This window comes from Sturnus vulgaris, chromosome Z (genome assembly GCF_052056855.1).
Source record: "Sturnus vulgaris isolate bStuVul1 chromosome Z, bStuVul1.hap1, whole genome shotgun sequence".
Lineage (NCBI taxonomy): Eukaryota > Metazoa > Chordata > Aves > Passeriformes > Sturnidae > Sturnus > Sturnus vulgaris.
In genome coordinates, this window is record NC_142283.1 from 43,760,216 (window position 1) to 43,785,312 (window position 25,097).

The 25,097-nt window shown below is 39.1% G+C and overlaps 1 pseudogene; it reads left to right on the top strand.

Moving 5' to 3' along the window:
- The first annotated feature begins 236 nt into the window (after window positions 1-236).
- Window positions 237-5,681, top strand: LOC148219826 (uncharacterized; annotated as a pseudogene).
- Window positions 5,682-25,097: the final 19,416 nt, after the last annotated feature.

The following is a 25,097-nucleotide window of genomic DNA, read 5'->3' on the forward strand; positions in this document are numbered from 1 at the left end:
TAGAGGGGGTGGAGCCAAGGGAAGAGCCTCAGGGCAAAATGGTGGCTTGAGTGGATGATGTGGCAAGGTGACGATTAGTAGATGGCATAGCAGGGTGGAAGAGGAAGGAAGCTGGAACAATGTAGGAGCAGGAATGACAGAAGGGGAAGGATTCAAGATGGTGCAGCCGTTTCCATCTTGGGTCCCAAGTGGAGGAGAAGAAGGGGGTGGAATAACTGGAGTTTTGTCTGCACGTGATGGCGTTGTCTATCTGTATCCCACACCAGGGTAGTCTGAGAGGTGAGAAGGAGGAGGACACAGGAGGACGGAAGGATGGCAGCTCATGCGCATAGAATGGGTTCCCTCCTGTATCCCACTCCCAGGGTCAGAAGGGTTAGGAGCAGTCTCAGGTTGGGAAGTGGTTGCAGACCTAGGGTTATGATGCTTCTCCTCCAATTTTTAGGCCTCTAGAGTTACACAGAATGTGCGAAGTATTCGAGATGCTGTGAAGTCTCTTTTTGTTGTTAAGTCATAGAGCTTGTCACCACCAAATCCCAGAAGTCTGCAGTATAGCTATTAGTGTCCATGGCGTTGGGGATGTTATGAAAGACCCACTTTAGGGTGGTTTTTAGTTCATGCTTCCCAACTTCCTTCCTGTGAGCCACTAAAATTAACTTAAACCATCCACATACATCCCTCTGCTCTTTGGACACTCCTGAGCCCACCTTGGGGAGTCAGATTGGAATGGGATATGCCCTTCCAGTTAAACTAGGATGATGGGAGAATGTCCCCCCTTTCTGCTCAACTGCTCTCTGTTGCAGATCAGGTTCACTCTCCACGCATCGTCCAAAACTTGCTGAAAATCTGTCAGGCCTGATTTCGCCCTCCACACTCCGGAAAGGGCATGGTCTACCAGTCACCTTCTCCCTGCTGATCTGATCCTGAATATCAGGATCCCTGTTTAGTCATCACTTGTTGCACTTCGGCATTTTCACAACTCCAAGAACGGACCAGCCAGAGGATGTGGCAAATGAAATAGAGGCAGGAACAAAAAGATGTCCAAAAAGAAAATCTTTAATAACAATAAAGCAACAAAGGACAAAAGCCATGCACAGTATGGGGTGATCTCAGAAGACCCAGACAAAGGAGTGATCAGAACCTTATATAACCTTATCTGAGGGGTAGGGAACAAATGGACAGTGGGAACTAAAACATTACCATATATGGAACAAGTTGCCAAACAATCATAACTCATAACTCAGAATATTACCATACAGGGAACTACTTCATTTACATAACTGTACCCATAATCCTATTCTTCTCGCCCTAACCTAACCTGATGTCTCTCTTCTTAGCATCCTGCTCAGCAAGGCCTTAAGGTGATGCCTTTGTTGTTGATGAAGGCTGGCCTACCATCCATCCCAACTAGTTGAATTCCCACATCTCCCCCTGTCTGTTTAACAATAAAAGCTGAATTTCAATTGATTTCTGATTACTAGCACAAGGACATGGCTGCCAAGATTTTGAGGGACTGTGCAAATGATCAAGCATGAGCAGCATTGAGAATTGACCACTTTGTGGGCAAAGGAACTCAAAGCCAACCTAATGATCAAGCTATGAACCTCCCAAGGCAGGTATTGGATAACATCAAAAATGCAGCAAACATAGACATTTTAGAAAGGACTGCCCTCAGCAAAGAACCAAACCTAAGGACACTTCATGGTATGCAAAAGTTGCTCAAGACCACCATCTGAGTTAGACCCTTGCTTAGAATTGCAAATGAGGACTTAGCTCCATTATTTGATTTACTGAAGGGAGATCCTACATTAAATTTACCAAGACAACTGACCAATGAGGCAAAAGGTGCCTTAAATAAAGATTTCAAGCCATCCAAGAGTGCCAAGCACCACTCCAGTCTTTGCTTCAGTACATACTGGAGAACAAAATAAGACAGGACTCTGTGTTCCTTTACTACATTTTGGTCATTTTTGCACTGATTTTACTGTAGCGGTATTTTCATAATTTATGTAGAAAGGTCATTTATTTACTATTCTCATATTTATATTTTATGGTAAACTGCAGTATAGCAGATAAGAGGGGGAGATTAAATAGACGAACCACATGTTCTTTGTTCTCTGATTTGGTATTCTTTTCGTTAATGTGCTGTTTAACATTGTGTTCCTAATAATCTTTACATGTTACTTTTACAGTCTATGTTCTACAGTGACAGCTGATAGTCCAAACCTGTAACATATACTTTAGTACTTAGCCTTACCTTTTGGAGTAACTTCAACATTTCTATGTTTCAAACTTAATTCAGTTGAACTCTGAGTGTGGCTACAGTTTCGAACTGTTAAATATTTACAACCTGTTGCAGACTTTTTCTAAGCATAGCAGCCAAAGGTGTTATTAAAATATTTTGCAGGCCGGTCAATCATCGAGAGAGCCCATGGTTCCCTCAAGAGCCTGTTAGAACAACAAAAAGGGGATGTAGAGACCCTAGCTACAAGAGAAAGTCTTGCAAAGGCTCTATATGTATTTAATATTCTGAATAATTCATTTATGGATCCAAATCCACCAATAATTAGACATTCTTCTAATACAACACAAGCACAACTAAGAGCTTTGTTAGTTTCAATTAAAACTAACAGTTTAATTAAAGACCCAGAAACAAATGAAATTATAGGACCTTTTCCACTAATCACCTGGGGAAAAGTTATGTTTGTGTTTCAACAGGTAGAGGAACTTGGTGGGTTCCTGCTAGAAACATCAAGCCATACCTACAGCCACTACAAGAACACCAGCAAGAGGAACCTCCGAGTGAAGAAAAAGACCAAGGTGTCCAGAGAAAACTCTGCAAATGACAGACTTTAACTCTTTGTTTATTGTCTTGAAGCCTTATATTGCAAGCTTTTACAAGACCACATTCCCAGACGACCTTTAAAAGACTCATCCTATACAGCCTCTTTGAGATCTTGCTGCTTGCTAGCAGCTGGATAGTCCCGCAGCCAAAACAGAACGTTTGGGTAATCCTAGCTAACATCACAAAGCAAGAAACCTTGTGCCTTTCTGTTGCCATCCCAGATAATCCCTTTTCTATATGTCTGGTAGGGTTGCCAAGAGATTTGCGACCAATAACTGAAGATACCATCTGTGTTATGCAAGGTAGTAATTCCAATAATGAATGGGATTACGACCCCATAGATGTATGGGACTACTGGACACTAGATCTCTCTCATGCACCACTAGAACCCCTAGAATTAGAATTCCTGGGATCAGTTAAGATGGATCAAATTTCAATGTATCAAATTGTGCTGGTTTCACCTGGGAAGAAGAAACTCAGAGAGAAGTTCTCTCTATGGGGGCTTCTTCTATGGGTTGATTTGGACCAATTGAGGGCTGGTTTGGTTATTGACAGCCTGGAAAACCAATTGGAGAAAGTTAGTTTGCTCTGAGATAACACATTTTGAAGGAGGTAACGTGGGAAAAAGCTCTCTTTTATTTCCGGTGGCTGAGCAGGTAACACCAGCCCAGTCCAGGCTCCCTCCCATGCCGGGGGGGCTCAGAGGCCGCTGGGCCCCGTTTGCAAACGCAGGGACCCGATGGCCGGGGCAAGGCAAGGCTCGGTGATAAAACCTTAGCCCGGCTTCCTCCCCCGCGGGCCAAAGCTCTGAGGGGCCCGGCTCCTGCTGAGGGCTCGGAGCAGCTTTGGAGGGGCCGAGCCCGCCCGGCCCCGCCCGGCCTGGGGGAGGCAGCCGGGCCTGTGTGGGGAGCAGCGGTGGCCATGGGCAGGGTGGGGCTAAAGCTGAGCCCCAGAAAGGCTGATGGACATCTCAGCCGCCCTTCATCCCACAGGCCCGGGCCTGGCCCAACTCCTGCAGCTTTTCATTGAAAATTTAATTCTTTAGTGCTCAGATAAGATTTTGCAAACCTCCAGCTTTCCTTTGAATATGACAGGGGAAAAAGGAGATACTTCAAAGTCAGTGAAGCAAGAGCTAAGGTTTTTTAGATGGAAGGAGAATGAGAAGATACCATGAAAGTTGGCTGAAAAATCCTTTTGTAAGTTGTAGGGATGAACTGATGTTATATTGAATATTCCTATAAACCATGGAGAAAAGACATGGGGAGTTGGAGTGTTCCATTTGATAGATCATTTGATCAAAAAGCACCTGCGTTGAGAATCTTTTGCCCCGTGGAAAGAAGGGGATCTCGATTTTCTGAGGATGAAGCATGAACAGAGAAAAGAAATGCAGAGAACTTTTGCTTTGGAAAAATTAATTCTTAAAAGTAATACCTCACGAGTTTAACATGGCCCATAAGCACAGCTTTGGGAAAGCTGTGAAGATGGGAGGAGTTTCACAACTTTGCAAGCTTTTTTCCTGGGCGGGTGCAAATCCTGAAAGTGAGAACACGAGAGGACTGTTTTCTTCCTCCTTGTGGAGAAGTCCCTATGGCCTGACAAGAGGAAACTTCTCTCTCCGAAGTAAACTGGAAAAAAAAACTATTTAAGTTGGGAACTGACTGAAGTAGTTTTTAGTATGTTTGTTTTGTTGTTATGAAAGTTGGGAGAGGGAAGGAAGGAGTGGTCTGAAAATCTTATTCTGAATTTGTTTTTTTTTCCTTTTTTGTGTAGTTAATAAATTTATTTTTATACCCTTTTAAGTTTTAGGCCTGCCTTGCTTCTGCTCCTGGTTCTGTCTCACAACAGAAAATGAGTATATTTAAATTGGCAAATCAAAATTATGACACAAATGTATTCCACTGTATCAAATTCCAATTCAAAGAAAGGACTCAATCAATTATGTGGGTCTAAAACTCCAATACATAGATAATAATCATACAAATATATGGGATGTTTCCCCTCACCACCTTGCTTACAGAAATGAAACCCAGTGGGGCAATTACACCTCGCTTAAGTCTTCTATTTCTAGTGACACTCCTCTTAACTACCCCCAGGAATGTTTCTTATTTGTGAGGACAGGACCCAGCCAGCCATTCCATCACACACCAAAGGTGGGCCATGTAGCCTGGGGAGACCTACTTTGCTAACATCAGAAATGACAATGATTCATGACAAAAGGATTAGGCAAAAAAGATTTACCCATCAATTAAAATCAGATTGTAAAGAGGAAATTATTCATTGGAATAAAGGAAAAAGAATTGCAGCCTCAATATTGGCACCTTGGGTAGCTGCATCAAAAGCATTAAAACAATTGCATAGTTTAGGGTGTTGGTTAAGTAAGCAAACCAATGTTCTTTGCATTGAGTGAATTATAAACAGATGCTGACAGTATTAGGCAAGCTAATTTACAAAATAGAGCAGCAATTGATTTCCTAGTACTAGGACAGGGACATAGCTGCCTTGTTTTTTGAGGGACTATGCTGCATAAACTTGTCAGATCACAGCAAGTCGATACATAAGAGAATCCAAATTCTCAAAGACAGAGTCAAGAAACTTCAAGTTGAAGATGAAAAAGTTTGGTTTAATAGACTATTCAAAAGTCTAATGGACTATTTGAGTTTGCCAAGTTGGTTGTTATTTGTAGATAAGATGGGACTTTTGGTTGTTGTTGTAGTTGTGTTGATGTTGTTTCCATGTTTAGTGAGTTCTATGTTTAGAATTTCATAGAAGTCTTTAAACTCAGCTTTTATTGTTGAACAGAAAGGAGAAGATGTGGGAATTCAACTACTTGAGATGGATCGTAGGCCAGCCTTCGTCAACAACAAAGGCATAGCCTTAAGACCTTGGGGAGCAGGATGCTAAGAAGAGAGACATTTTACCAGATTAGGTTAGGATGAGAAGAATGTGATTATGGGTACATTATGGGATTATGTTAATGAAGCAGTTCCTAATATAGTAATGTTCTCAGTTATGAGTTATGATTGTTTGGCATATATGGTAATGTTTTTAGTTCCCACTGTTCATTGGTTCCCTACCCCTCAAAAAGTTAAATAAGGTTCTGATCACTCCTTTGTCTGGGTCTTCTGAGATCACCCCATACTGTGCATGGCTTTTGTCCTTTGTTGCTTTGTCATTATTAAAGATTTTCTTTTTGGGCATCTTTTTGTCCCTGTCCCTATTTAATTTGCCACATCTCCTGGTTGGTCTGGTCTCGGAGCCGTGCAAATGCCAGAGCATGACACTGGATGAAAAAAGAGACAAATCTTACTCATTTACAGACAACATTGTAGTTGTCTATGGTATAATGTGAGTGGATGAAAATGCTCTGTCCGTCATATAGCAACTACTTGAATATGGTCTTGGAATAGGGGATTCCAGAACGAACTACATCTGATGCCGTGAAGCAGAGACTCATAAAGTAGTTTTGAAGCAAAAACTGACTTTTGCACCCAACCCCTTGCTAGATGTCAGTACATAGGTACAGTACATATTGACAAAGTGATCCATTCTGTCTAAAACTGGCTGTGCAATTACAGTGTTGATTACCATCTGACATTTAGGCAAATCACTATCCCTTTTCAATGTTTCCCTGTCAGGTCATTAACTAAACCAAATGATTTACTTTTCTTAGCTATGCAAATCCAATTGAAAAAACTACAATACTGAGGGGCGGGTTAAAATTTGTATGAAGATAGCTAAAGCCTGTGAGTCAAAATTTATCCCTTGAACTATTTTGTATATTTTACAGCAAAAAATGTCTGTGGCTTGAATATGTGTGATGATCAACTACCTCTTCAGAGACCAACAGGAGCTGTTCCCTCTCCCCATGTTCACAAAGGAAAATCAAGAGTCTGCCATGATCTGTCTACAGCATATGCTTGTCCACCTGAGGCCAGACAATGCCTGTTATGAGTTACTTTCTTTCTGTTGGGCTTTTATGAAAACTATGGAATGAACATCAGTAGTCAACTACTCATTGATATTCTCCTGTGGTCTTGATTCTGACTCTACTCCCAAACCAAAGAATCATTAGTTTTGGTTATTGTTGGGTTCAAATGCCAGTATTAACCTTGCTCTGCCTCAGGACTTATTGATCTTGGCAACCAAGAAAACTTGAAAAATGTCTGCAGCCTCTTTTTTTGTGTGAGTTTGGACATGCACAGGTGTGAGGAGAGACAATAAAAAGAGAGTCTGATCAATAAAACAAAATTGGAGGTTTGAGACCCCAGGTGCATCTGGATATCAATCTACCTGATGCGTTCACCAGCACAAAACCACAGGTTCTTATCATATAACCTTTCTTGTCAGATATCCTTCCATTTTTCTCTCTTTATCAGGTATTCATAATGCCTATTTTTAATAGATAGAAGCAAGTAGTGAAGCATGTATTTACTTGGGAAAGCAAATACATCTGGTTTTAAGATTTACAACTGTACATGCATGAGAAAGTAGAAAGAAAATTAAGTCATAACTGCAAAGAGAAGCTGATACCCCTTTAACTGCAGTTGTGTGACTTTCTTCATCATGTTATTGAGATTATTTAGTCTGTTTTACCAAATAAATGAATAAAAAACATAATTCTGTGCAAGTACTCAGTTTTAAAATGTGGCTGAGAAATATCATAAGATATGCTGAGCAGCAGATTTCTTTGACTTCCTAATTTTCATGGATATCAAGTTTCTTTGCAGGCTCTGCTCTTCAAGAACATTCACAGAAAGCAGCATTTTAACTCACTGGGATGGCTCAGGCACAGACTAACATACTAATTTGATTCAATGAGATACAGCCACAAATAACAACTTTGCAGAATTTTATAAATAAAGAAGAAAAAATTAAAATCACAAGTGTTTGCATCTAACATAAAAGTAATCATGTTATCAAATTAACACAATGTTTGTAGAATATTTATATTCTCTTTTCTATGTGTTTCCAGTCATGGATTGAAGTCCAGTTCACTCCTTCATAGGACAGATACCTTGAACAGCAGAACATGGACTTGGTGACAGTGTATAGGAACCAGACTTTCTACTTGGCAGCAAATGTTACAAATTTAACAGCAAATATTCAAAATAACTCTCATGAAAAAATTTTGTAGTAATAAAAATGGGATGCCAACAATTTGGAGAAAAGATTTTAAAGTAAGGCAAAAATTAAATTACTCTATCCTTGATTTGTTCAACAGGTTAATGGAAATTCTTTCCCTTTCTTTTCTTAATGAGAACTGGTGTCAGTACTGAATATTTCTGTAAAATGTTGTTGTTTTAACAATTGATAACTTCAGGGTGGGAAAACACAGTTGGTAAATTTCTGATCATCTCTGAACAGTTGGATCTGCACATGATAAGTAGCAGCTTGTGGGATGCCACATAAATCTCTTATCAGCTAAAATAATAATTTTGATTCAGGTGTGGTTTGAAGAGAAGATTTGGTCCAGCTTTTATTTTACTAATTATTTTACTTAATTGCTAGTTAATTCATGCTGATTTTCTACTCAGTCTTCTCCAATGTAATACTGCGTAGCTTTTTAGGCCAAGGAAAATTTTGTTTGCCAATGTTGTGAAAGAGCTACTGTTTTTTCCTATACAAGCAAGCTGTATCTGTGCAAGGAAGCATTGCAACATCCTTCATTACAAATCAACGACACACTGTTGTGTGTGCTGTGTCACCTTTCCACAAGCTCCAGCACACAACAGAAGCTGTATGGGTAGTTCAAGGACTTGTTAATGGACTAAGCCCCTTTTTATATAGTTCATTGATTTGGACAGCTGGCTCTTTTCAGGAATTGTATATAATAAGTTGATATGACACATTGACTTGTTTGTAATCCCTTTCTGGGAAGCAAATTAGTGGTCTCAAGTCAAAGGCCAGTTTGAAGGGATGCAGTAACAAAATCCACCAGACAAACAGCAATACCCTGGCACCCACAGCTAGGAGAGTTGCAAGCAGGCCAGAGGACCCAAGTCTTGAGTGAGGGGGCCCACTTTCCTGGTGAGCTGCTGCTAATCCGGCTATCCTGGGAAGTGCACTTTTATGGCAGCACTGCCAGAATAGGGCTGTCTGTAGGAAAGGTAAGCGAAGTCCAAGAGTCCTCCAGGAAGGTACTGTGGTAGCTGTCCCATGGGAGCTTGAGGGAGACCCAGGTGCAGTACCCCTGGGGTCAGCTTGGGTGGTGTGGGAAGCTGAAAGGGTTGGGAGCTGCTCTGCCTTTCTGTCATGAAAAATTGATAGGAGAAGTGGAGAAATTTCCCATGCCTGGAATATGGGGCTCCAGAGGAAGTTTGAGGGTTTGTTTTTTCCATAAAACTTAACTAATGTTCACCCAGACATGGCACCATTTATTTAACTTTCTCCCTGCTAAATGTTGACTTTTGCCCTTGTAAACGATGTCTCTTTTTTTTTTTTTAACTTTCTCAGTCAGAAGTTGGGCAAAATGAATCTATGACTTGCATAACATTGAGACAAATGCATAATTTTTCTACTTCCTTTCGGTTCTAAAGCATATAGGAGGATTTTTTTGTGTTCATGTTCTCCAACAAACATTCTAAGTATGTAGTACTAATCCAAAAGGCTAGCTTGGAAAATTCCTCACTGAAAGGTAGAAAGTGTAGAATGCTCTGTATACTGAAAACAAAGGTTTCTAACAAAAATAGTTCAATAAACTTAATTCTCTATGTTGTGCTGCTTGGAGGTTCAGCAGTAATGCAGTCTTCGTATAGTTCCTGGGCCCTGTTCCTGGGCAACTTGGAGAAGAAATAATAGATATAAGGTTACACTTGTCTGCATATCACTTAAAACAGTCACAAATGAATCCCTAGGATTATGACTGGGAATTAAACAAGGTAATTAGTTTCCACCTCCATCTCTGCTGCATATTCTTAAGCACTTAGTTTATCCTCCTGTTTATCATCCACTGCCCTCTGAGTGCTGTGTGGATGTTATCTTCACATGGCAGAAGGAGAATGGGATCCTTGTGTCTGCCACACAAACCTGTGCGTGATCCCTCTTGTTTATGGGCTAGGTGTATGGAAGACAAGTTGCAGCCTGGTTTCAGATGCCTTAAGGGAAAAACCTGGGATTTGAATCTAAAACAGACATTCAGGAAAAAAATGCATTTTAAGGATCTTATTGCAAGGCAAAACTATTTGATTTAGAAATTGGAGCTTTAATGAGGTTCGCAACAGTATACTCAATGACCTAGCTTTCACAAAACAGGCAATAAACTTCTTGGACTGCTTAACTGCAATATATCTCTTGTGAACTTCTGGCTGCAACGCTTATTCAACACGTTACTAACCTCGAGATGAGTGAGAAATTTTTAGTGGGTTCTGTGGCTGCTTCTCCTCAGAATGCAGATAAAATTACTGTAGTTTCTGTCCCAAACGAGATGCACCACAGTTTTCCATGTGTTTGTCTCTTTTCTTCTGTCAAAGAATCATTATTTAAGTTATTCCAGCTGTTAATGGAAATGTTGACAATAAAATACTTTTCACTGAAAACTGTCCATCAAAGTGAATCCTACATCCTTATCCATTTATCCTGTAGTTTGTATTGACTAATGGGGCTTAACTGGACGCAAATTCCCTAATGCAACCCGTATATCTCTAGGCTTTTTGAAAAAGTTGTTATTTGCAAACAAATACTTCAAATTATATTTCTACAGTGCTACACACGTGAGAACTTCCTATTTCATTTTCAATGTTAATTGTGTGGCTACTTTTCTAGGAGAAATATGACAGTAACTGTAGTATATGCTTGGTTTTTGTATTCCTGCTAGTGATAGTGGAGCAAAAATCCCTGTGTACATATAGGAAGAAGGAATATGAGGAAGCTGTGCTTTCTTTTTAACCTGTTGATTTGCCATGACTTGATGTTTCTAGAAGGCCAGATGAACAAACTGGACCTGCTTTAGGATAAATAAATTTTTAATTGATGTTTTCTTTGTTCTCTTGCACCCCACATTCAAAAGGATGGTTTCCAAATTAGTGCATGGAAAGAATATACTTACACGTTTCTTGTCAAATGATTCCTTGAAGAAAGGGTTTCTTAGGTCATTGTCATCTCAAAACCACCCACAGGGAGAAGTAAAATCGTTGTGAAAGAAAACGGTGCATCAATGCTGAGTTAGAGAAAGGTCCTAAAAAGAAAAGATAATTAAAAACCTTATTGCAAAATACCACTTGTTCATTTGCTTTCAAATGAAAATATCTTGCAAAATCAAGATGTTTTCTTTGCTTTCTGCTTATAGAAAATTGCTTAAAAGGCAAAGAAAAACAAAAGAAACTAATTTAGCAAATCATGCAAAAGGTAATCCAAGACATGGAGAACAACGTTTCATCCCTTTTTTGTAGGCTGATTGATTTAGCTTCTGATGATTTATATAAAAAACAATGGGAAACACGACTTTCATTATTGCACTGTGGCTTTGATTTCTCTTCTCAACAGTTACTTTTTTATTTGTTCAAGCTATCATGACTCTGAGTCACTTGTGATGTGGGGAACAACACAGCTGAGGTGACTGGAAATAGTTCCTAAGAGATTCCCTCTAGATGAAATCAGAATATGTCTCTTCTGACCATAGTGTTCCTTGTGTAGGATCAGCAGAAAGTCTGCATTTCAGGGGACAGGTTTTTTATTCCATGTTGATTCCCACAGTGCGCCAGCTGAACAGACAGATCAGATTACTCCTGGGGAAATACTACTTTCTATTGGTTTGACCCTGTGGGATCTTCTGTTTAGCAAGGATTGTGATTTCCCTCCTTCCTCTGTATCATCATCCATCTTTCACTTCTTTCTCCTTTTCCCGTTATAGCTTCTTCCAGTATAGTACTTGGCCCTTCTCTGCAGGCAGGATACCTGTCCTCTGCATGCCCTCACTTTGAAAATTGCACCATGGCAAACTGAGTGTCTTTGCCCTAATTTCTTTGATACTCTGTGTTCTGGGTAAGTGGTGTCTATCACTGAAATTTTTAACTAGTTAATAAAACAACTGATTATGCATACTTAATATAGAAATGACACCAAATATTATAATACCAGGCAACTTTTCTATTGGAAAAAAATTATTGCTGGCAACCCTTAGATTATTTCTTCCAGCAGGTAGGAGGATGACGGCTCTTAACGGTACCAGGTCTGTTTTTCCCTCTGAATGCAGAGAATGGAAGTAAACATTCCTACCTGATGTTTATTGATTCCTCCAAAGGCTGGCTGCTGTCAGTCAAGTCGTGATTGTTACTACCAGCAATCCTGCCTTGGACATGGTAACAGCAATCACAGAAGGAGAAGACGGGCCAATTTCAGATTTTAAATTTGTAATTCAGCAAACTATTTAAAGTTATGGTGGTAGTTAAAAACTAAGGCGAGTGAGGCCAAACTGGGAGCTACTGGAAAAGGAAAATAGGGTTCTGGCTGCAGCTTGTGTAGGATGTGAGAAATTTCCCTCTCTGCTCCTTCCTTCTTCTTTTGGAGAATCTTTTGATTTCTGCCATAAGATAGATATCTAGATTGGAAAGACGAGATGAGGGAGAGAAGTTGTTCCTCTGGGTGCTCTGGAAATAGCAGAGGTCTGACATCTGCTGGTAGGAGAGAGTTCCTATCAACTTCTGGGTTTCTGCTCTGAATTTTTGCTATTTTAAAGAAGTTTTTGACCCTTTTAGTTGTTTAAAGTCTGAATTTCGTTTCGGTTTTGCAAATCCCACAGAATAAGTGGTGGGAGGTTTCTCACTTAGTAAAAGTTATGAATGCCTTGTAGCTAAAGAGGTGGCATTCTCAGGAGGGAGATCATTCCCTTGTAGAAAATACCCCAGATATTTCCACCTAGAGCTGTCTGTCATCTTTCTAACTGAAAAGCAACTGGAGGTATCCTTCCTGACATCCTCTCTGACATGTTCTTTGGGAGAAAGAGATGGTGTATCTCCTTGATAACTGCTTCATAAGAGCTACATTGAAGGGGGAATCTGCTTGGCTACATGTGGCTCGACCATAGTGGAGGAAAATTCTGTCTCCCTCTTCTCTTCCACTTAAAGTCTGATGGACAGTCATGCTCCAGGAAAACGAGAAGCATTTTCTTACGAGGATAGCAGAGCCCACCTTTTTCACTGGGTAAGTGTGTGATCCTCACAGTGATGCCCTAAAACAGATGTGAACTTTTAATAGCATGGGCTAGTAATGCATACTTAGCTCAATAAAGTGTTGCTGTTAGAGATGGTCTAAAAAATTTCTTCATATCCATTGGTGCCCCTATATGCAAAGGAATAGAAAACATCTGCTCCAAACAACAAAATCTGGATACTATGTTTGCTACACAGTTCCTTAGCACCACAAGGTCTAAATTCTTGAGCCAGACCCTTTCATAATTTAACTTAAATTGCTATCCCTTTGAATGATGACAGGTATAAGTTTATTCTGTATTATTTTATGATAGTATTGTTAGTGGCAAGTTCAGAGACGTATCATTTTCCCAAAGATTTTTAACAATTTCCTGCTTTTTGGGACAAGTGCCTTATTACTGCATACATTTAAACATCAGAGGCCCTAGCATCTGAGAATGGATGTTTGATAGAAACAAAATCAACACTGTGACAATCTCTTCTTTTCACTCTCTGAAAATTGGTGACAGGCAAATAGAGATAAAAAATTTAAATTATGAGGGTTTTTTTCTGCAATTGGAAATATGGACTTCAACACATTGCTGAATCTCTGTAAGTAATGATATAAAGTGGAATACAACCTGCCTATCTAAAAGGAAAAATTAACAATGAAAATAAGGAAAAAATAAGTCAGATTATTCTCTTTTCAAAATTGCTTTAACAGTAAGATTACTTTTTGTAATAAATGCATGATCATTCACTCCTTTGCTCAAGAAAATAAAACTGGTTCTGAAATTTTTAACTGTGATTTTATCTTTTGGCTTGTAGAGCAAAACAATTAAAATTATTAAACTTAAAAAGTCATAAGCTGAATATGTTAAAATCAGTGGGAAGCCTTCTTGATTTTAGTTGTGTAAAAATTTCTTTAACTTGGTCCTCTCATTTTTTTCTCCTTTTCCTTCATTCTATTTTCAATAAACACGTAGGAATAGAAGGAGAAATAGAAGGAAGTCTTAGGAGGTATGGTATGGCTACCACATGTTTTCCCATGCTCTACCTTCCTTTTGAAGTTTTAATTTCTGTTCAGATGCCTCATATAAAAAATAACATTGGATTATGATACTTCTGACTTTGTATCCAAACAATAACATACAGATATTTATGTCTTTCACATCACAATATATTGTGTCTAATAACACAGAGGGATAGCTGACTGCATTTCAAAAACCAGTATTTGTGGTTTTGTACACAAAAAAAATACGTCTTGGATTCTCACAGCAATTTAAATATAGCTGTATATTCCTGTATACAGACAAGGAAACAGAAACACAGGAGGACTGAAGGATTTGTCAGAAGGATTTATATCCACAGCAGATCTGAAAACAAAATACTTCCTGACTAAGCACTCTCTTATAACCAAAATACATAATTTCTCCCATTTTTGAATGCTGATGTTTCTGAACTGACACGCCAAACTTGCCATCAGAGAACACTGCAATACATAGATCAGGGTCAGTGGTGAAGGCCATGCCCTTTTGAAAAAACGATTCACCAAATGAAAGTAACTGGAATGAATTTTGACTTCTAATGCAGTATTTGGGAAAGTGTCTGAGCAGCTATTTTCATGTATTTCTCACAAAATAGCATTATTTCCCTTCTGTCTCCTCCACATCCAGACAATAACTTTGCAGACTAATGGGAGCGGTGTACAACATTAAAGTATACGCATATCAGATTTAGTTATTCAGTAGTAAAATAAATGCAGAGATGATCTCTCTTGGTAGGATGTGCTGTCTGCTTAGTGTTTTTACTAATGGCTCGTCTTTTTCTTTTATTGTTTCTGTTTCCTCAACTTCTATTTTTCATAATCACAAGAATAGCTATTCTGTTTTCTCAGCTGAGAAGCAGACTTGCTTGTCTCAGCTGCAAAACAGCAAACTGGGGGTAGGAGGTTTCTTGCAGACTTCACATGGTCACTGCGTTGAATGTGATTTCCTGTTGGCTGATCTCCTCCCCAGGCATGGGAATCTGTCCGGGTTGGCTGCAAAGACAGAATGCTGACGGGTGGCTGGGTCTGAGTGCTGGGTCAGTGGTGGGGAACAACAGGCCTTCACAAGCAGCCCTGTAGCACCAGCAGTCACAAACAAGAAAGAGGCCCATTTTGGGAAGACACCTGCAGTAACAGGAAGTCCCTCTGTCTGGAAAGCCTTTATACAGAAAGTTTTTCACAAAAGGCAGGAGAGACAAAGAAAAGTGCTGATCCTTTCCCAGGTAGTGACTGGCAAAGCACAAAATGCATTCCAGCATTCTTTATCCCCCTTTCCACATTCTCAATTGCAGATCTGAACGTACGCCTGTGCCTCTGGGGTGAGATGAGGCACCAAGGCACATGTACCTGACTCATGTGCATGCAGCCAGTGCAACATAAGCGTTGCTTATAAATCCAGAGTTGCTTGTACCATTGCAAGAGGAAAACAAAAAATTAGTAAGGCAGAAATGGCAGGCCACTGGAAGACAAGAAATTCACCCCTTGGGACCTGGTTTTGCAGATGGACTGTGAGATGCCTAAACATGGGTGGGCTGTCTGCCTGATTTTTCTGCTTTGCATGCAGGTACTACTGCTTATAAAACTAGTGCTTATAAAGACTGTGTAAAATAAGCCTTACTTCTTACTAATTGTTTTTTTTTGCTTTACATGCAGGTACTACTGCTTATAAAACTAGTGCTTATAAAGACTGTGTAAAGTAAGCTTTACTTCTTACTAATTTTTTTTTTTTTTTACTTAGAATATTGGAGTTTTTATCATTAGTATTCTTCTTTAAGTACTCAAAAGAACCTAGTTAAATATTACACAGAAACATGTTTATTTTTCCTTTTGTCAGTACATGTGCATGCCTTGTGCTCTCTCATTCTCTTCCTCTTTTGTGTTTACATCCTCCCAGACAGTTCTTGTGTTTACAGCTTTCTTTAACAGGACTGTTTTATTCTTCGTAAAATTGAGACTTATAAAAGAAATAAATCTTGCTATTGTTCTCTTGGGGTGCAGCTGTGCTAAACTGCAATCATGGGAGTTGAAACAGGTTTCCTCTCACAATAACACTTATATTCGTTTCCTGACACTCTTTCTTAATAACATGAGTGTCATCAGCTGACCAAGGGGAACAAGAGCCCTCTGCTCAGCATTTCTGAAGCCAAAATAGCACTCGTGTAGAGCAGAACAGTTACTCTTATATTACAGCATTTAATTTTTTTTTTTTGCATTGGATAAAGATCCAGTAGATCTCTAATTTCTGAGTTAATACTTCCATTTCCCCCTGTTCCTTCTCTGTCTGAAGTTTCTCCTACTACTGAGACATATTTTTGCATGAAGAACTAATTAATCCCGGCTTTACCCCTCACCTTACCTGTTTCTCTTTGTCTGTTTCCCCAAGGATGAGCACAAAAAAGTAGATCAAAACTTCTGAGAAAGATGCAAAATAGAGCTTGTCAAGTCTCATGAAGATGGAAAAACACGACACTTCCAGCATATTGAGGCACTTCCTTGGACTTCTGCAAGTAAGAGTGAAATAGGTATCTTTGCATTTCAGATTTTTCAGTTGTAAAAGTTATTGGAGTAGTAGAATAGTGCTGACCATATCTCCTCTATATGTCCAGACCTTTAGATAAAACGTGGGTAGATATTAGTCTGATTTTTATCAGTGATATATACACAAATGAGATACTCTCCCTTTTGAGGACAGATCCTCGCTATTGATACCTTAGTGGCTGACAAAAAGATGTCTTTTCCTCTTTCTTTTCTTGACATGAATAAATGATGTTTACAGAGCAGCTAAGATATTACAAATGTTGAAAACAGGAAGGAGTGAGTTCTTCTCATTTTTATTTCAGAAGATGTTGCTATGGAAAGTAATATCTGCTTTAGATAAGTGTGAAAAGCTGTACAGGAAACTAATCTTTTTTATGTTAATGTTTTTAGCCAATAAATTGTCTTTCTTTTTATATAACAAGGACTTCCAAGTCTTTCAGGAAAACCTGCTTAAGTGTATATAAACTGCCTCATGTTGTGTTCGCATCTTCCATGTCTGCCCAACAGCTGACACATCCCTCTGTATCTTTTAATGAAGATGAAAAGCACTGCATGACTTTATTATTATAACCTTTCCTTTAGCACAGGGGAGAGCCTGGATCCGGTTCTAAGAATGAAAACATGAAAAGACGCTTTTTCTTCTTTTTTTTTTTCTTTTTCCAGGGGAGCAAGGTCACAAAAATGACAATCTGCAGGATGCAATGCCTGGGTAAACTGCTGGTGTAGAAAGAGCTGCCAATAGGTAGAACACCTGTAAAGGGCTCTGTACTATCTCATCCTCACTATGTCTCTCTTACTATACACAAAGAGCACTTTTTGCAGAGTGCAGTCACAGGTCTTTGCTGCATGTAATTCTTAAGGGCAACATAACTGATCCAGGCAGAGAGGGTGGGAAGACTGTTCCACTGATGTTGGTGGTGAGATTTGCATGCTCTAGAGTAGTCACAAGTGTTGCTATTTATTTAAGCATAGAATGCTATGCTTATGGATTTCAGAGCCTGACTTCAGGAGACTTAGATGTCACATTCCTCAATACACAAAATTTATCCTGCTGAAAAACAATAATCAACAGTGTATGGAAGGGTTATGACATACTGGAGAAAAATGCCTGGCACTGGAAATCGTATGGCCTGACTTCAACTCTTTGTAAAGTTTACTATGAGGTCTTGGGAAAGACGTCTAATGTACATTTAATGTGTGTCAAATTCTTCAGCATGAATAATTGTTTTTAACATCTGTGAACTTCTACGAGATCTACAGTGGAAAAGCACTAGGGAAGCTTGATCTATAACCCTTATTCAGAGCCCTCCTGCCAGTCATCCACATGTTTCTGGCATGACTCACTCCTAGTTTTGTCCTTCTTCTACCAGCCTTAAGCAAAGCTGTGTACATGGGTTTTTGCCTAAGGTTGAATTGTTTGTGAAAGGTTGAGGAGAAAAAAGTATAGCTACTCTGTGCTGAAAAGTGAGAAAAGAGGAAGGAGGAAGAGTCCTAAATAAAAAAAATTGAGCAAAGGAGTCCTGAGGTTTTTATGTGAACATCTGGTAGTACCAAAGCCACATGAAGCCAAAGGCTGAATTTCTGATTCTAAGGAAGGACTTAATGAATATAATAAGCACTACTGATAGTTTCAATGAGAGATTGCTGGGATTTAGCAAAAATGAACATTTGAAAGCCATCATTTTAGAAGTTCCATCCATAGCAATGTTTTCAATCATGATTTGCCAACTTTCCAGCAGAAGTTCATATGCTTTGTTCTTGTCTGGATGGCTGATTAGTCTCCTTATTAAAAATGCACAAAGTTAAAACTCCTGCCAATGGTTCCACAAAGCCTCTTGATGCTATTTTAATTTTGTCCCAGACCTTTACCAAAACGTAAGCACAAGGTCACTTATATTACAATTACTTGAATAAAGGCAAGGTGTTTGTAGGTTTGCAGGAAGGTTTGAATCTTTAACTGGTTATTCAATTACTTTTTAATTACTGATTATTTAATGATAGGGAGTTCACTCTCTACCTATGCTATACAAAGGAAATGTCCAATTTTAGCATAAAGGTGATGTAATACTTTCTCTCCCTTCAAACCACAGAAAAACTTAATTTGATTTGGACTTAAAACGAAAACAAAAAAAATATGTCTAAAAGTCAAACCCTGTCCTTGGATGCAAGCACAACCCCCAAAGTCATTTGGAGACTGACGCCTGTGTCTAAAAATATAATATAGTCCCCAGTTTGGGTTAAAATTCAGTTTTGCTATGCCACATATTAAGGTTCTATCATAGGTTAAACCAGTGATGATCTCCTTCCTCAGCACAGATTAAAAAGGCTGAAACCCACCCCTGCACCCTAAATTTACATGGAAGCCTGTGTATTCTGAGCAGTACAGTGGATTGTGACTTAGTAAATCAAACTTGAAAAAAGGTATTTCTTATGTTACTTAGAGCATATTTAATGCGAAATACTTCTCTAGTTAGAGAAGTAGAGAGAAATTTATCACATTAATATTAATACAAACAGATGGCCTGAACACTCTAAAAACTGTGCCTTTGTGGTTTTTCCTGTCTATGCATTCATCCCACGAAGTATTAATATAAATAATATAAAAATATAAATTATGCCGCCTTAATATGAACCTATCTGTCTGTATTGGTATCTGCCATCAGCCCTTTTGATGATCATCCATTTTGCCAGGGCATTTTCCAAATAAAGAACAAATAAGCCAAAATAAAATATTAAAATGTGCCTTTCTTTTTGATGCTTATGGTCAAGAAAGATGGGCAACAGTTAAATATTTCCAGAGAACTCTGCTGAGTGTTTTGACAACATTTTTCTGAAATAAAAATTTAAGACTTTAGTGTTGTTTCCTTCTTAAAACATTTTTTTTCCTTCTAGAGCTTTTCTATGACTGCAAAATAGAACTCCAAGGATATAAAATATTCACTGTCTGTTTTATTGTTGTTTGGTAGGGTTTTTTTGTTTTGTTTTTGTATTTTTTGGGGGGGGGAGGAGATTTTTTATTTTAAATTTTTTTTTTTTTTTGCTTTGTAACAATACAGTTAAAAACACTCATGGGATATATATGCTAACAATGGGTAGCACATGGATAATCTGATATATGAGTAAGTAAGTAGCTCCACTGATTGAATTCTTCAGTGAATTTATACTGGTTTAACAAAAGGTGAAAGTTTCTTAAGCATTGGATGTATATTTGAGGCATGTTTATTTGATACAATGTGGTAAGTATGGCCGTCTTGGAAACAGTTTGGACAGAATTACAGGGTTTCTTAGTAAATGGTGTCAGAAGGCCACATTTTGGTTCAGAATCCCCATCATTCATGGGGAAAATTCTGGAACTGAGAACTTCACTTTTGCCAATGTACTTCTCCAGTAGATATCCTATCTCCCAAGTATTTACAGGGTATAATTTTATGTGATCTATTGCAGTTGTTCTATATTCAGCAACTTAGGATCAAGCTAATAAACAGGAAGAAACAAAAACAAAACAAAACCAACCAACCAACCAACCAAACAAACAAAAGCCCAAACAACCCAAAATCCCCCAAAAACCCAAGGCCCCCACAAATCAACACAGAAATGTTCTTTCAAAATTAGTTTCCAGGAGTTTTGTTATGTGTAGCAAAAAACCACAGCACAACAAAAGTTTTCCACTGTTTCCAATAATGCTTCTAATCATACTACTTATGGGCATTATGGGCATATAAACTGATTAAATGATTGGCATTTAACATGACACTTGTGTTCTTTGCAGCTGTTCAGTGATATATACACAGACAAAAAAGATACAGACACAGATACATACTGAGAGGAGGAGAGGGGCTGTCCACAGCAAGTTAACTCCACACTAACTAAATGAATGCAATCTTTAATTTTATGTCAGGTTTTCTTCCCACAACACAAAAAATAGAGATTGAAGGACGTTTATTTGTCTACTGATTGTTTTTGTTGAGGTAAAACGTAGAACACAGGAAAGTGATCAGGAATAGTCAGCATGGATTCACTAAAGATAAAATATGCTAGAACAACATGATTGTCTTGTATTATGAAGTAACAACTAGTATGGCTAAAGATAGAGCAGTGGATATTATTTACCTTGACTTCAGCTATGCTTTACATGCTGTCTCTCATAACATCCTCATAGACAAACTCATGAAGTGTGAGTTAAATGACTGGACAATGAGAAGGATTGAGAACCAGCTGAATAGCAGATCCCAGAGGGTTGTAATGAGTGGCACAGCGTCTGTTTGGAGGCCTGTCTCCAGTGATGCCCCCCAAGGGTCAGTACTGGGCTCAGTGTTGTTTAACTTATTCATTGATGACTCAGGCAAAGAGACAGGTGCCTCCTCAGCAGGTCACTGATGACACAAAGCTGGGAGCAGTGGTCAGTACCCCAGAGTGTTGTGCAGCCCTTCAGAAAGGCCTCAATAGGGTGGAGAGATGAGCAGAGAGGAACCTCCTGAAATTCGGTAAAGGCAAACACAGGGTCCTGAACTAGACAGGAATAACCCCAGGCACCAGCACAGGCTGAGGCTGATCTGCTGGAAAGCAGCTCCTGGGTTCCTGGTGGACAGCAAGCTGTCCATGAGCCAGCAGTGTGCCCTCGTTGCCAAGAAAGCCAATGGTGTTTGGGGGTGCATTAGGAAGAGCATTGCCAGCAGGACGAGACAAGTGATCCTGTCCTTCTACTCAGCCCAGGTGAGGCACAACTGGAGTGCTGTGCCCAGTTCTGGGCTCTTCAGGACAAGAGAGACATGGAACTCCTGAAGGGTGTCCAGTGGACAAAGAAGATTAAGGGACTGGAACAACTGTCTTATAAGGAAAGGCTGAGGGAGCTGGGCCTGTTCAGCCTTGAGCAGAGATGACACAGAGAGGACCTCATCAATGTCTGTGAGTATCTGAAGTGAACGTATCAAGAGGATGGACCCAGGCTCTTTGTGATGCCAAGCAACAGGACAAGAGGCAGTGGGTAGAAACTGATGCACAGGAAGTTCCACCTGAATACAAGGAAGAACTTTGCCATGTCAGTGATGGAGCACTGGGACAGATTGTCCAGAGAGTTTAGGGAGTCTCCTTCACTGGAGAAGTTCAAGAATTGTGTGGACACAATTTTCTGCCACATCTCATATGACCCTGCTTGAGTAGGGAGGTTGGAACAGACGACCCACCATAGTCTCTTGCCTTCCCTTACCCATTCTCTAATTCTCTGAAATCCAAAGTCTCAGTCTTTACAAAAAGCTTTTTGCTCTTTGTGAATAAGTTAATGCAAAAAACCCTATTTGAATTAGAAAGGAAAGACTGCAGTCAAAACTATTACTAAAAGCTACCACCTGGACTGTGATGCAAACCTAGCCCCATGTTACTTGCAATCCAAATAGGCAACTGTGTGAAGGAAGCAAGCTTAAAAAGAAAAAGTGACTTTTCCACTGATGCTTGGAGCAAAGCCTGCCCCCAGACTTCCAACAGAATAGTTATACGCCTGCTGACCTCTGCCTGGCCAAAAACCACCTTGATTTTCTGCCAAATTTGAAGCTAGAATGGATATGTCTGAGACAACAGACAATCTGTATGTTTTACAGCAATAAAACTTAGTTTTCACTATCCCATATCAGTAATGTATATGTTTCCTTGCACAGTGTTAGAATAGTGATCCTCTAGCCCTTCTTCATTAGGCATGCACTGAACCCTCCATCCTACTGCTGACCAGCTGTTGAGGAGCAACTGAAGTGGTTCAAATACTGTTAAGCAGATAAGCATGAGCACTATAAATCCTCAAGTGTGATAATATGATTACATGCATAATCTTGTATTGATGTTACTTGTTTTTAGATTCCAAACAGTGCCATGATTACAAAACCTAGTACTCTTCTTGTTCTTTATTTCAGGTAGTTGTCATTTGTCCACCAGACAAGGAGATGGCTCTTTGTGCTAGGCAATGTAAAATTTTTCTATAAGCTTATTTAAGAAACTTAAAAAACATTTCTAAAATTTGTATATACTCTGACTTCTCACTGGCATAGGTTTCCCAGAAAGGTGCTGGAATCTTCTTCCTTGGAGATCTTCGGAAGCTCTCTGGATATGGGCCTGGAAAGCTGCTGTAGATAGCCCTGTTAAGAGTATCAAGGTTGAACCTCTAGCGGTTCCTTCCAACCTTAACCATTCTTTGACTGTCTGAAACTTTCTGAGAAATTAGATTTGTCCTTCCTAAGAAGGATATGATGCACAGAAGCAAGATAAACAGGAAGACAAGGCAGAAAAAATGGTGAAGAAAGCTATTTCATTTCTCTTGTGTTTACAGAATAATGATTCATTTAACACCCAATCAATCCTAAGATGTGAACTTAGATTTCTTGAAATGTCATGACAGATATCAATCTGATTCTGTTTTCCTGAGCTGGGGACTTTTTTTTATGCCAAAGCAGAAATTTTACTACCCAACTTGCAGTTTTGGTTTCCTACTCAAATTCACCTCTGCTTAAGTGACCAAGAAAATATTTGACCTCACAAGATGCTGGACTCTTCACCAGCCACTGAAACTGAAACTGAATTTAACAGTGGTGTGAACATTAATGAATGGGGAAGGTGTCTTAACCGTCTCACAGAACCAGACTCAATGATTAAAACTAAATAACTAATTAATAAAAAAATCCAATAACTTTGAGATCTTCATTTTTCATTCCTCTGCTGCAATTCTTTTAGCTGAATTTGGACGTTATTTAAGTGATTCATGTGAAGTGGTAATTTCTTCTACAGGAGGTGAAGAATAACAAGGAGACCAACAGTAGCTGAAAGAATTAGAACTGGAATCTGGAAGCCATAAAATGTGGTGTTTGTGTAACCTGATGGAAACAGATCCTTTAATCAGAAGTAGAGCATGAAGAATTCTGTGGGAAGCAGGCACAAGGAAGCTATGTTTAAAACTATGTTTGAATGCTCCTGAAAATTTTTCCCTGAAGCAGTTTTGAAAAGGAAGCACAGGGAATGACAAGTAATTCCATATGACTTTTTTTGGAAATTACTTTTTTTTTTTCCAAGACATCTCTACTGAAGTCAATTTCCCTTAATGGAGCTGACCCAACTACTGTTCTATATTAAGGAGCCAGGTGTTCTGCTTGGTCTGTTTTGAATAGATGGCAGAGTGTATCTAAAATACAATTTTTCATTTTTACTTTGTCATATTTATTTGGCCTGTTCCTGTTTTAAATTGATGACTTGGCTGGTCTAGAATAAAAAGGCCTACGCTAAGCACTCTCAGCTCTTGTTTGCTTTAATTAGAATTTTAACATGATGTTATCTTCCAAGTAAAATTTGATGTTTATAGCATTTGAAATACAGTCATGAGCAAGAAAATGACAGACTCTTCTTGGCCAAAGAAGCTAGTTAGAATTTTTAAAATGGTTTTACAATATGAAGTGTAGTTTCTAAAAAGTTACATTGCATCAGAAAGTTTTCCGTTTGTCTCAGATATGACATGTTAATATTTCACATAAGGTCAGCCCAATTGGCTTTGAAATATTTTCTTTCATTCAAACAACCTCAAATATTTCTCATCCTATTAAGTAAATTAGGATGAATCCCCTACTGTGGGAGGCTGCTGCTAGGGAGTATTGCTCAGTTCAGCTCTCCTAATGCAGTGTCGTCCTTCCCCGAGCTAACAGCCCACTGCTATCTCACTGCAGACTTCATGGGAGATGTAATCTGGCCCATAAGGACCTTTGGGAGAATATAATAAGCCACAACTCATGTGGTCAATGATACAATATGTCTACCTCATGAGCATCTGCACGAGTCACTGAGATTGTGAGTAAGTGTCCAAACAAGAACAGGATGAGGTAAATATTTTTGCCATTAGCAAGACTTCTGCATTTCTACAGCAACACTGATGTGGGCTTGCAGAATACACTGGAAACAGAGGGCTAGTGTCTGGACTAATTGTGACACACTGCCTGATGCTGATTAGGTAGTGCTGTACTCTTGCTGAGATAATCACTGTAGTAATTTCAGTGCAGGTTTCTTTAAGAAAGTTGGATATAAACTGCTACCACTAAGGACATTTTCTAGTGCTTTTGTAAAAAAATGAGTATTTTCTCTAAAATCAAATTTATGCTGACCACTTAGGTGGTCTATCCTAAAGTTACTCAGATGAGCAGCAGAAAAAAAGAAGCATTTGACTTTGATCACGGTGTAACATAAAATCCACATTCCTTCAATGTAATATGGTCCTGAATTCCTGCTGTGGCAAAAGAAGTAGGAAGTTAATCTAGGTGAGAAATTACATAGGAAAAAGTAGGAAATTACTCTAGATGGTTCTTTGTATAGTAACAAATCTAGAGGCTAGTACAGGACATTGTAGGTTCAGCCATGTTAGAATCTTTCCAAGATTCTTCAAACAACCTTTGCAAGATATTTCTCAAAGACAGTTGGACGATGTCCAAGGACTTCTCTGAACAAAGAGAGCAGGTGTTTTACCCGCCCATATCTAAATACCAATAGCATTTTTCTGGTGGTTCAGGCAAGGACTAAACATTTG